This window comes from Pinus tabuliformis, chromosome 3_1 (assembly GCF_031772625.1).
Source record: "Pinus tabuliformis cultivar Carrire ecotype Pingquan chromosome 3_1, CPIR1, whole genome shotgun sequence".
Classification (NCBI taxonomy): Eukaryota; Viridiplantae; Streptophyta; class Pinopsida; order Pinales; family Pinaceae; genus Pinus; species Pinus tabuliformis.
The window spans coordinates 167,694,278-167,709,195 of record NC_142301.1 but is presented as its reverse complement, the minus strand read 5'-3'; the positions used below and the strand labels follow the sequence as shown (position 1 = coordinate 167,709,195).

The following is a 14,918-nucleotide window of genomic DNA, read 5'->3' as shown; positions in this document are numbered from 1 at the left end:
GCATTATTGCTGCAATACTGGAGCCCACCAGTGTCATTGATGTATACACTCTCACCAAGGTCTACAAACTTCACCATTAGCCCCTACTTCATTAATTAAAATAGTGGGCTATTTCAAGTGTCAGATCATGCACAGAAGTAGGGAGGTGCCTTAGTAGCTTATTTAATCTCAATTAAATATCTCTCCAATGCATCGTAACCACCTTCTATCTATACATTCTAAAGTCATCCAAGGCTTTACTATAAACAAATAACACAATTATACCTCCATAATATATCTTCATCTTCATGCCTTAACTACAAAGTACTCATAAGGTATGCCTATATGCTTTTGTTTCCATTGATTCAAGTTTCAATTCCCTTTGGCCTACATTCCTTCTACTTCATTTCTTAGTTCAGTTCATGCTCAAGAGATTAATATATGTAGCATTTGACAAAATTTAAATATGATTCTTCCTTCGTTTTTTTTCTAGAATGGATCGTTTTGGGAAACACTTCCAACTTGTTATTCAAACATGAAGCAATAAACATGTGACTAGTTTAATGCTAAAAAATTGTTTCTCTAACACTATTAATAGTTACAAAATTCTTTATCAATACATAATTATGATCTCACCCCATTCGAGCAAATTGTGATATGGGCAATTAGTGAATGCATGCGACTATGGAATACAACTACCATTAATAGAAATATTGCATTCAGGAAAATAAAAAAATTTGACCCCAAGGGGTTGCAATTGTGCTTAGTCTTTAGAAAATATTTCCTTTTACCAAATTCCATTAAAGCACCACTAAAACATTTCAGTGATATTTCAAGTTTTAAAATGTTATACCAATAAATTTAGAGAATATTTTTGCTAGCATATAAATTGTTTCATCCAACATTTTAGGTAATGAAATAATAGAAAAAAAATTAAATAATTAAAAAGAGTACTAATTTTAATCTCTTAAGTCATGATTCATTGAACATTATACAATCAAATTATATATACATGTATATTATTTATCTTAGACAATAACCTATTAATCATCTTTCTTAAAAAATAAAGTGAATTTACAACAAACTACAATGGCAAATGTTAAACATATTTAGAAATACATAGAACCTTCTCTCCCATGGTATTTCATGAAATACTTAAAAGGGTTTTAAATATTAAAAAATAGTCTTTCATACAAATATTTGGAAGATTTCAAGTATAATTTCATGGTATTCCTAAAAGTGTCAATAACTACCTATAAGTTCATGGTATTCGCTAGAGTGTCAATAGTTACCTAAAGTTGTAGTTTTTATTCCCTAAAATTTATAATGCATGATTAGGGAATTGGCAAAAATGTTAGGCATATTCCTCAACATTCTTGAAATGTTTTATTTCTAGACTGAAACTCTAAATTTATGGAGAATTATTATCATAAATTAGGATACATTGTTTTATTTTGCTATTAATTAAAATATTTAAAAATAAAAGAACAACCAACCTCAATTTTTTTATAATAAAAAACAACAACATTGGCTTGGTCCTCTCTTAATGACAATTGTTTTAGTTTTCGTCCCAAATTTTAAATTCATGAATTGTAATATACAATTTGTACCTTGATTTCTTTTCATATACATGGATGCACATTTTACTTACCCTAGCCAAACTCTATCTTGGGTTTCTAATAACTTACCGTACTATTTTAAATGCCATAGCTAGTGTCTTTTTCAAAATCTATGCAACTTAGAACTATGAGGTTGCATAAATCAATAAACTTTATTGAGATGGCCAAATCCTTGAATATTTTAACCACAACGCTAATGGAACAATAATTGACATAAAAGGTGGATACTATGGCCACCACCTAAATTTTGAATAAATTTTAATTTCTTCATATAAGGGATTGAATATAAACCTAAAAAATATAATGACTATCTTTGGATTATAACAAAGATTAAAATACACCAGAATACCTTTGTTTGATTGGAAAATTTCAAAATATATAAATTTCAGTTCTACATAACATATGAAATGAAAAAATTTTGCATTCAGTACAATGTTGGGCACCACATGGGTATTTATTAAATGCATTCAGCTAGAACAATCATTACTAGTAAAATTAATGCATTAACCTCTAATACAATTTTACATAAATCAATTTTTTTATACACTGCCAACTCAGAGAGTTTAGCCAAAACCTGAAAGGATCAATAGAAGACATGAAAGGTTGGAGAATATACTACCTTACATATATTAAATAACTTTGATATATGTTATATGAGGGACTATGTATATAAACCAAACAATCTAATTACCATATTAGACTTTAAAAAATGACAAAATAGAACACACAATGAAATATTACATAGATTAATAAATATTTTTTTAGATGGCCAATTCCTTGAAAAATTTAGCCATAACCCAAAATGAATCAATTAATGATATGAAAATTCGACATTATTGCCATTTATAGATTTTGAATATATTTTAATGATCAATCTGAGTGACTGCATATAAAGCCAAATATTCTAACCACAATCTCATAATTAGAACAAAGACAAATCATACACCACAATAGCCTTTGCTTGAGCACAAAAATTCCATGTAGATTAAATTTGAGGTATACATATATTGTATCAACCAGGTAATAAGTTAGCATTTGATATATCAATACAATGCTAGGTACAGCATTTATTGAAGGCAATCAACTATAGAGTATAGTTAGGATGGAGATTTTCCCACCTTACAAATTTTGAATAAATTTGATATTGCTTCACCTAAGGGTATCTACATATAAAGCCAAAAAATCTAATGGCCATATTAGGAGGAACAAAGACAAAACATGCAGCCACTCTACCCTTTGCTTGAGGAAAAAAAATTCAAGCCATATTAAATTCCAAGGCCACATATATCATCTCAGCCTCGTAAAAAATTAAACATTTTTTGCAAAAATTCAAGACATTGTTGAGTGCCAAATAGTCTTATGTGCACACAAAATCCTTTCTCTTTTGAGTATGTGAGTGTAACTTCCTAGTGAAATGATTTTTTTAGGGTCTCCAATTCATTTATTATATTTAAAAATTATCTTGGAAAATTGTAGAATCTCCTAGCCATCCTATCAACCTCTGTAATTATGCGTACCAATTGGCATATATAGCAAACAATTGAACTATTAACGTGAAATTTGAAGAGAATGTGACACAATCCAAAAATGTTTGAATATTATTTAACATCAAACAATCTCTAAGACAAAATATACTTCACGTTTAATAAATTTCATAATTGGATATAACGAGAACCTGCAAAATTAGTTAAGTAATTTATTGATCCAAGCCTTTTCTTTGTTGAGCTTAGGGAATAGGTGATCAACATGCAAAAGGTCATATGTCCTAGGGAATGCACTGAAAGATAGACACCAATCATGGTAAAGAAAAAATAAACCATGGTCGTAGATGATTGGAAGTGTGCAGGGAGATTCTATTAACAAAACATTCATCACCCAAATGGGTTGTCTAGCTAAAGCTACAACAAACCTGTCAAGTATACCATCTTATATCATATTTGAGAATAAAATATTGTTATTACTAGAACATAAGAACAAGAATGATAGTTCATAAGAAGGCTACTAATAAGAAGAAGTATCACCTCTTGCAGCACCTCCATGAACCATGGCACATTCGTTAGAAATGAATTCACATAATTATATTTGCAGAGAAACATTTAGTGCTCAAAATTGAGGGAGAAAATGTATAGTTGGTATTGAATAAAAAAGCACAAGATTACCTTCTAGAATTCTCCCTTTTTGATCTAGTTGGAAAATATATACCCAAGAATAAGCAACACCTCTTACAACACCTCCATGAATCATCACACATTCATAAAATGAGTAGGAAAAATTTCACAACCTAATTCAATGGACAAAGAACTGGCTTAGTTCATCAAGTTTGTTGTATAGATGCACAATGATTTTTGTTTCCCTTCACTATTTCAAACCCCAATTTGAGAAATATGGAAAGCAATTTCACTTCCTCCAAATGAAGAATCCAAAAATACACATGCAACTTGCCACAAAGCTATGGTCTAGCGGTTTTTGTGGCTTGGGATATGATATGTATTATGTATTGCATTCGAGAGTGAAAAACATTAAATGTTTTCCAACTAATGTTAAATTAAAACTATCATTAAACTTGCATTGAATTGAAATTTAAAACTTATTATCTTATGTTTTAACAAAATAATACAGTTTTCCCACCAATAAGAGGTCGAATCTAAAAATTTGGAAAAGATTTTGCTTAATCGAATATTTATATTAAAACATTGAATAGGATAGTTAATTAAATCACATTAATGTTGAGTCAATGCCTATAAATTACTATATTCCCTATGATGTTGAAGGCAGGGACTAAAAATTGCACATGTGTTTATACCATTTAACCCATTCACTTCAAACACGACGTTCCTCTCGCCTTTTCCATGCTTACGCATTGCACTTTTCTCACCATACCATTGCATTCCATTTCACAATGAATTCTTCTTTCCACGTCAAAAAAACAATCATGGGTAGTAGCCTAGAATCCACTTTTAAAAAATATTGTAGAATTATTATATGTTAGGTAAATTGACTCAGGGTTAGAGTCAAGGTTGACCAAATTAAACAAGGTGGTTTTGGTCACATATTATTACATGTAATATAGCTTATAAAATGCTGGGAGGACTTCATTGTAATAAGGCCAGGGAGGTGAGTAGTGTAGGCTCACTTGGCTAGGTTGGCCTAGGATTTTGACCAAAGATAATGAAATTTCATTATGGTGTGTTTTCTCCTGGAGTTGGGGTTTTCTGAGGGAAAATACTTTGTGCATTATGTGTATATGTTATTTTGGTGGTTATTTTTTTTGTTCCTCTCAATAAATAGGTAATGATCTCCGGTTAAATTTTCTTCATCTGGTATTGGAACTGAAGGTTATGTTTTGGCTTCAAAAGGATGCTTTTGTTGCCAAGAGTTAAGTGGCCTGGTGAATGAATGAGATCTGATTTGTTGATGCAGATCTTGATCTGGAACATAATGGTTAAAAGAAATGGAAAATGCATCCATTTTATAAGAAAAGGGAGCATGAATATATGGGAGGCATGATTCTGATATCAGTGTTGGTTGATGCATAGTAGAGAGAATAACGATGCCCATGGTGGAACATATTGTCATTAGAACTCAAAATACATTATTGTAGAGTGGAAGAACATATTGTCATTAGAACTCAAATACATTATTGTAGAGTGGAAGAGCTAGATCTGGTCAGATCTACAATCAAGAGCAACGAGGTTGCACATGAATTTCCTAGTAAAATATGAATTACATTGTAGATAAGAGTAGTGGTCGTAGTGGAGCCTAATTGGCGCAAAGAATCAAATACATTATTGTAGAGTGGAAGAGCTAGATCTGGTCAGATCTACAATCAAGAGCAACGAGGTTGCACATGAATTTCCTAGTAAAATATGAATTACATTATAGATAAGAGTAGTGGTCGTAGTGGAGCCTAATTGGCGCAAAGAAACCTGTTGGAAGAAGAGTGTTCCTGGGTAGAGACTGAGAATTCGTGAAGGAACCTACAACGTATTGTCAGTGAAGTATTATGGAAAGTTTGTGAAGCGGTCAGAGATCCACAAGAGAGATATAAGTGTTGTGGTAAAGAGTCGACAAAGGGCTGGACATCATCATCAATGACAATGATGATGATGTCCTCGTAAGACAATCTATGGTCTTAAATTGTTTTACCGTCGAATATGAAGGATCATATGCTAAGGTGACCGTGATAGAGTCCACCAACCGATCTTGTGAAGGTGCGGTTAGGGATCTGCTTGTGGAATAATGTTGACGTTGTGAATATATTGTGAAGAAAGATTGTTAGGGATGAAACTTGATCATGTGGCATTGAACAATGTTGTAGTGGTCTTTATATTAGCGATGTGGAACAACTTCGAGCCTATCCAGGGATGGTGGCACTATGGCGAAGCAAAGAGGACCATCATAGCTCTACGAAGGGCTAGGATCCATGGAAGTGATGCACAAAGCATTGAAGTGAAAGCCCTCTATGGACTCCGTTGATTACAAGCATAAGGTGGATTGACATTTGGAATGCGTGTTGCAAGGTTGTAGCTACAATGGAAAATATTTGGTCATGGTCATTTGTGGAGGAAGAATCTCAGTTTGATTTATTTTCAATGGGGTTTCAAACAAGGGATGTGTTGATTTTTCGAGAATCAATGATTCGAGTAGTTGGAGTTTACGCTACGTTGTAGGTGGTAAAAAGGGAGCAAACTGTCGATGCATACACTTAGTGAAGGAGTCAAACACCTAGCTTGAGGGAAACGAGAATGCAAGGCTTGCCAGACACAAAAACATCAAAACAACTAAAACTAGAATTGAGGTTGTATTTTGTTGAGAGACATGAAAACATCAAAACAACGTTGGAAATGGCATAATATGGTCTATCATTGGATTCACTTGTAGTGAGTGTTGGAATAAAAACATAAAGAAAAGTGTCTAGCATATTGCTGGGAGCAACAAGCTCAACAAGAGCAAGTTGGAGGATAGATCAAGATACAAATAATAATTAAAAATAAATAAATTATTATTAATTATTCTGAGAGAGTCAATTGGAGGATAGATCAAGATACAAATAATAATTAAAAATAAATAAATTATTATTAATTATTCTGAGAGAGTCAATTTTTTGTATGTAAATGTAAATGGGAATATCTCAATTTTTTGTATGTAAATGTAAATGGGAATATGGTTGTAAGACCTGGTATGGCATGCTTACCCTACCTAAATACAAGTAAAGTTTGGGTTAGACCTTAGTGATAAGGGATATAGGGGTAACAAATACCCTGGGTAAAAACTTGGAGGAAGGTAATGACCATAGTGACAAGCATTGTAACATATATGCATACAGATCATATTAGAACAAGAAAAAAAAAATATATATATATAGATATATAGATATATCCAAAACACATCAATGACTACCGAATAGACCCTAATTCTCAAGTAATTTGTTCTTATCTTACGATTAAACTCATGCACCAAGTGTATTTTGCTTAGGGTTTGCATTAAGATTTACAATGGTTAACAATTACATATAAAGTGCAATTCCATTTATTTCATGGACGGATATTCTCGGGTTCACATAATAGGACAACGTTACATAATTTTTGGTATACACGATCCTTCCGGAGCCTTTTCATTGTAATAAATTTGTTAAATTTGTTGGTTATACGAATTAAGGTTTAACTATACCATGACCCACTTCATTAATTGACTTTACCTATGGATAACCCTTGAATCTCCACTTGCTATAGTCTAATGCTTCGGTGGAAAGCTGCTAAACAACAATCTAACGTATTTTACACCATCCATCTTGTGGGAAAGATCCAACAGCTCGTGTTCAATCTCACATTGTATTAAACATTTCAGAACTAAAGTTTTTTGGCATTCAAGTGTACAACTTTTTTTTACTAAAATTAACATCAGTCTAATTTCAGTGTCTTGTATTCACATGTACAAGGTTTTATAGAATTCCATTAATCTAAGAAAAGCTAAAATGTATTTATCTGTAATTTTCGTAAATAGGTAAGGAAATTTAGATCTAGATGAGATCACTCCACCCTTCCATGAGACTATTATGTCTAAGGCCTCTGAGCTCTCACTTTCCAGAACAATTGGCTAATAATAACCTCAACATGTTAGTTCTCACTCCACCTTTCCATGAGACTATTCTGTCTAGTTTCCCTAAGTTCTCACTTTCGAGAACAATTGGCTAATAATAACCATTTTCGTAAATAGGTAAGGAAATTTAGATCTAGATGAAATCACTCCACCCTTCCATGAAACTATTATGTCTAAGGCCCCCGAGCTCTCACTTTCCAGAACAATTGGCTAATAATAACCTCAACATGTTAGTTCTCACTCCACCCTTCCATGAGACTATTCTGTCTAGTTCCCCTGAGCTCTCACTTTCCAGAACAATTGGCTAATAATAACCTCAACATGTTAGTTCTCAGGGATTAGGACTACCTATTCTAGCCCTAATTCATAGACCTGCGTGTGAGTAGGTTTCAATGGATTGTTGCCTGAATCAAGAAATCTCCCCTTCGACATCGTTATTTTAACCTTCTTCTATCCTTGCTTCCTTCTGGTTTCTAACCCCATGTTTTTCACTCTAAGATCCTTTCCTTTTATCTGTAGGGAATAAGAGAGAATGTAACTTCCCCAATTATTTGGAAGTTTAATTAGTTTAGGGAACCAGAAAGTATGAAGTTTAATTAGTTTTTGTATTTTTGTCCGTTTCCAAATTCCACTAAAAAAAAATTGAGTAACAAAACAGTAACAAAAACTTTAACATATAAAGTTCCACTAGGGTTTTTCTTTAAGTCTATAGTAAAGTTAAATATAATAAATGCAAATAACCAGTTTAGACCTATGTTCACTCTGGATCTATCAAGCCCCAGATCAAATTTTAGAGGTGAAAATATGTTTTTTGAGTGAAAAACTTGAGGAAAGGTTTGAACATATGATTAATTTTATCAAAAATAGGGAAAATTATCTAATATTAATATAATCATTTTAAATATGGTAAATATGTTTGAGATTAATCTGATCATTTTAATTTTAAATTTGCTTAGTTACTTGAGTTTGTTGAGTGATAAATTATATTGTAAATAACATTAATTATGAAAAATGATGAAATGAAATATTTGAATGTAAAGTGACAATGTAATAATGTTGAATGATAGAAAATGTGAATAATATTGTAAGTAATATTAATTATGAAAAATGATGAGATGAAATTTTTGAATGTAAAGTGACAATGTAATAATGTTGAATGATAGAATGTGAATAATAAGAATATCGTAAATTACAAATAGTTTTCAATGTGATTAATGTCAAACTATTTTCTTTTATTATTCTTATGGTCACCCTTTTTACTTTTGTAATCTTTTTTCATATCAATTATATGAAAAGGACACGTTAAACAATATATCATTTAAATCTTTACCTGGAGATATTGTAGTAAACATAATACCTTACCAATATTAATAGGTTGAATTCCTATAACACAAAAATCAATCTTTTCATATCAATTAGACACGTTAAACAATATATCATCTTTCATATCAATTATATGAAAAGGACACGTTAAACAATATATCATTTAAATCTTTACTTGAGATATTGTAGTAAACATAATACCTTACCAATATTAATAGGTTGAATTACTATAACACAAAATTCAATGTACATTGCTAGTAATTTTTATGCTTACATTGAAATCAATGCACAATACTAATCCAATCACTATAAAATTATTGCACCATCACACATCCAATTACATCAAATCAGAAATCAACATTTCCAAATGGTATTATTATTATTAATAAAACATAATTTTTTAGTTTTCTTTAAATAATATAAAAAGGTTTATGGAATCAATATAAAAGGAGTTTTATTTATTTTCATGCCTCTAGTTTATTTATATTTTTATTTATTTACCATTCCTCTGGAGTAAATATAAAAAAAGTTGTATTTATTTACCATACCTCATATAAAAAAAGTTGTATTTATTTACCATACCTCTAGAGTAAATATAAAAAAGTTTTATTTATTTACCATACCTCTAGAGTAAATATAAAAAAGTTTTATTTATTTACCATACCTCTAGTTTATTTATATTTTTATTTATTTACCATACATCTTTTTTTAGTGTTCCTAAACTTCTTTATATTTTAATTTATATTGTGTTTATACTTATTAGTCCCTGCCTGGGACCATGTTTTTTTTGGCGTTATCATCGTTTAACCAATGTTTTAGAATGACAATTTCTATCTATCAAGAAAGGACCTCTTATTGCAGGCTTCCCTTATACCAATGTAAAAATGTGGTGACAAGTTATATTTTATCCAAAGTCTGGAAAATTGTGGTGACAAACATGAAACTTAGATGCATGCAAAGTTTATTATATAGTTGCCACCTCTCACCTCTCAGGAAGCTGGCTACCACCGACCATCTGCCACCTCTCAGGTATTTGGCTACCACCGCCTTTCAATTTCTTGCCACCAAACACAATATGAAATTAGTCTTTACCATCTGCGGAGGAAGGTTTCTGGTGAGACTATTGTTGGATAGGCTTCAGAGCCGAAGTCTGCAATGGCAGGAGTGGCAGCAACGAGTGATGAAAGAGAAATGTTTGTTCTCTGATGAGAGGGACCTACTATTATGCTACTCTATTTGTCACTCTCATGGTGCTCTGTTCGCAAGTATATTTGTCTCTATATTTGCAGCTGTTTGCTGGTTGAGCTAAATGTATGTTTGGCAGGTCTGAGTTCCAAATGCAGTATGGATCGATAGGCTGGTTTGTAGGAGCAACGCTGGGATATGCTCAAGCAACGCCAAAGAAGCATTTAATATCATGCATTGGTGATGGAAGCTTTCAAGTGCAGATGCAAGGATTTTTATATAAAATTCTGTAATATTTGGATTTTTATATAAAATTCTGTAATATTTTATTTAATGAATAACATGCTTATCCACCCCTTTATTTGGCGATTTAGGTTTTGCTATAAAATAAAAATGGAACACGGAGTTTTAGGCTTTGTATTTTATGAAATGCTTGAACTACATTAACTAGTTTTGTCATAGTTCAATGCCTGATTTGTTGTTCTGTTTTGCATAGGTTTTGACATCTAGATGCTAATCGGGATCTGTATTAAGTGTTCACTAGGCAACGATGAAAGCTGTCTGTGAGAAGAAAAGCAAGGTAATTTCAATGTGGACAAATCAGTTTGAGGCCCTTGCTTATGTCTTTTAGATTGACTGCATGGGACAAGAAATTGCAAGCTTTTAGGGATCCAGTGGAAGGAATTGTTGAATTCATGTTTCCTTTTGCGCAGTCTCTTGGCCAAAGACGTTAGTTAAGAAATGGTTCAATATTAAGAGTAAAGCTCACGAATTCCATGCAGATGAAATTGGAGAAGGTTACGCTAGTAAAGGTGATTCTTACCCTTATGTTTAATGCTAGTTTTTTCTTTTTTCTTTATCTCTTCCCTGCCTTCTTTCAGGTTTCCCTAATGGACGGCCATATCTAAGTGCTTTTCTTCCTTCTAATCTACGTGCTATACAGATAATGAGGAAATGTTCGTTGAAAGGCGCCGAAGTTGCTCTGATAAGGATTCCTACGTCTTTAGGAAAAGTCGGGCAGGTACTAGAATCTAGACCCTTAGATTGAGATTACATGTTATCTGCTGCTTGTTGGTTATCTTCTTGTTTGGCCTGTTGCGGACCTCCTAAGCCAAAGGCAGAACATGGACGCATAAAAAGCATGGATTTAAATTTGAGCGCTGAGCTTCCTCATGTCAAAATCAAACCTAAATTTTCTATTTATTTTAATTTTCTCTGTTTTTTAACTCTACTTGCAGATAGGTGGTTGAAAAAGAACCGGACAAAATTAAGCGCGAAAGAATGGAACCTGAAATGTCCCAAGTCACCGATGTCCAAGACTTTCGGTATTCAAATTTTGAAGTCTGTGTTGCATTTGTTCAGCTTGTCAATGAATTTGTGTTCTGATTGCCAGTGTCGTTAAAATTCAATGGGCAAATAGGTTATTTGTGGCAACATGGAATGTGGGAGGCAAAGCTCCTTCAAATGGCTTGAATCTGGAAGAATGGTTGAATAACTCACCTCCAGCGGATATCTATGTCTTGGGGTATGGACAAATGATATTGTTGTTTGACATTTAAGGAGTTTCTGGAAAGCCTATATAGATATAAAATTTCCAATTTTTGATGGGCAAGTTATGTTCGAGGAATTTTTCAATTCACACTCTTGATTGTGATAGTCATATAACCATATTTCAACCAGTAACCAGGAGAAGCCTTTTTTACAGGTTTCAGGAAATTGTTCCTTTAAATGCAGGGAATGTGCTGGGGGCAGAGAATAATGGTCCTGCTGCCAAATGGCTTAGCCTTATTCGGAAAACACTCAATAAGTCACAGCGTGAAGGCAGTACCAATTCTAGAAGCTCTTTATCACCAGGTTGTGCAAAGTCCACGGACATGGTAGACACAATTATAAGTTTGGATTCTAATTTTGAGGGTTCAAGGTCACAGAAGAACGACCCTTTCTACCATAGGAGATCATTTCAGGTCCTAGGCTGGGGTTCCAAAATGGATGACGATTCTGCCAATAGGCAGCCAAAATTGCAGAGGAATTTCATTGTTTCTGATCAAATGTTGATGGGCAGATCTATAGGAAGGACATATTCTGATAATACTATCAAATCTTTGCACTCAGATGATGAATATGTTGCATGTGCAGCAGATTCGCCTTCAGCTTCTACTATGTTTTTCTCTCCGGTGCCAGATAGCCCTGCAGTGGACGATAGATCTAGTTATGGCCAGATGAATTACTGTTTAGCTGCCAGCAAGCAAATGGTTGGCATATTCCTCTCAGTTTGGGTGAGAAGCGATTTGAGGCATTATATACGCAATCTCAAAGTGTCATGTGTTGGAAGGGGCCTGATGGGTTACCTTGGCAACAAGGTGTGGCACATTTCTGTCAAAAAGTGATTCTCATGTTTTATGATGTTGCATTTGCTGTTCCAAACATGGACAATGACGTTTTCTGTTTTGCACCCCTAAGAATGTTTGATTTTTACCCTAGTCATTGCTGAATGCACATGACGTCTCTGAGTTAACAGGGGTTTAAATCAGTTTCTCCAATTAAACATATTGATTCAATCATACTTTTGCAGGGCTCAATATCAGTTAGCATGACTCTCCATCAGACAAGCTTTTGCTTTATTTGTAGCAATTTGACTTCTGGCCAGAAAGATGGCGATGAGCTCTGGAGGAATTCTGATGTCATGGAAATCATAAAAAAGACTCGCTTTCCACGGGTTTGTAGATTTGCTGGAGAGGATTCACCTGAAACTATTTTGGAGCACGAGTAAGTCTGAATTGAATACTTTAGAAGGATCATCTTTTTGTTCCCACATCATTGAGTTGAACTTTAATATTTTAAACTGTTTCTGAAGGATTTATGTTCTACTTTGCTTATTGCTTGAGTCCATTTTGATATTGTGGATAAAATTTGCAGTCGAGTTATTTGGTTGTGGATAAGTCTCAGTGACTGGATGGGTATTGCACAATTATTATAGAGTATATTTGAGTTACAGCTCACATTTTTGAGGAGAGGTTGTCAAAATTATGAATCTCTTAATATGCTAAGTAATAGAGTAAACTTATGAGCATGAATTACTAGAATTTATGAGCATGAATTACTAGAATTTCTAAACAGAGCTGGACTCTGCTCGGGCAAGCCAGCCATATGCCCCTGTCTAGTAACAGAAGAAATGAAATGGGGAATTGGCATCAGCGAGTAATTTCGTTTTGGACAATTCGTTCCAATTAGTGCTTGCCAACGGAAACAATTGTCACACACTTGCAACAGCGTTGGCATCGGCAACTTGCTAATTTTTCGGTTATATAGGCAGGGACTACCGGCTGCATGCAGCACTTGTTAATAATTAGATTCACTTGCAATAGCGTTGGCATCGGCAACTTGCTAATTTTTCGGTTATATAGGCAGGGACTACCGGCTGCATGCAGCACTTGTTAATAATTAGATTTTTAAATAGGGTCGACATTAAATTAGAAATGCTAAAATGTTAAATGTTAAAGATTGCTTTTACATTTACATGTTTACGTTTTATGTGAGATCGATCTACCCCGTACTTAGTTGTTTACATTTACGTATGTGACATCTACCCCATATTGGGTTGTAGAGAGCCTCTGGGCACAATTACAATAGTTTGGGGTGTTACAATTGGGTACAAAAGACTTGTTCCAAAAACATTTATGACTTTTTTTTATGGTTGTGAAGTGGAAAGAGCGTGTTTTTAGATTTTTTTATGGTTGTGAAGTGGAAAGAGCGTGTTTTTATTAGATGCTCGTAACAATATTTTTTATCATACATTAAAAATAAAATAAAAATGGTTTTAATGATGGTTGTGAAGTACGAAAAACATTATTTATTAAATTATTTTCATAGAAATCTTTTTTAATTACATATGTGTGAGATGTAGAGGTAAAAAATATTAAATAAATTTTAAAATATATTTGGTTTTAGTTTAAATTGTCATTATTTACTGTAATATTTAATTCAAAATATAATAAATTATTTTTGTAAATATAGGATAATTAATGGTTGACGAACCGTTCATTTTTTTATTCCACAGAAAAGGGGATCTCATCCTTATTATGGTTGGAACCAACATGTTTGGTAGATAAATATTTTGGATTAGGCATTTACATGGCTTCATTCGAAATTCCATAGGATATGGACATCTTTTGCATAAAATAGGGAGATCATTAAAGTATTATTATTGGTAGTTGAGATACTTTTCATCAAATTAGTTTTGGGAAGGAGAAATATTCACAAAAATATTCATAAGAAAAAGAGGGTGAAAATATAAAAATATTATTATAATAAATAAATGACCACTTTTCTAATAATAATAAAATGTCTGGAAAGTGATGAAAAGATAAAAAAATTATTATAATAAATAAATAATCACTTTTCTAATAATAATAAAATGTCTTGGAAGTTAGGCTTTAAAGATAAATAAAGTGACCAATTCAACTATTCATGAAAATATAAAAAAAATTGTACATATGTCTTATAAATAATGTGAACAAAATCCACCATTCGAAATATATATATATAAACATAGTCTAATTTATAAATGAAATGACATTTTTAAGGACATAGTCTAATCTAAAAGAACATTTTTTTGTTTATTTTAATCAAAATCAAATATAGATTTTTAAAATCTGAAGTTTACACTGTTAATTTCGTTTTTCAAGTTGTTGAGTCCACTTATACATTCAAAAA

The 14,918-nt window shown here is 32.6% G+C and overlaps 1 pseudogene; it reads left to right on the top strand.

Annotated features, from left to right (window-relative positions):
• The first annotated feature begins 10,175 nt into the window (after positions 1–10,175).
• On the top strand, positions 10,176–13,182 carry LOC149186322 (type I inositol polyphosphate 5-phosphatase 4-like; annotated as a pseudogene).
• The last annotated feature ends 1,736 nt before the right edge of the window (positions 13,183–14,918 follow it).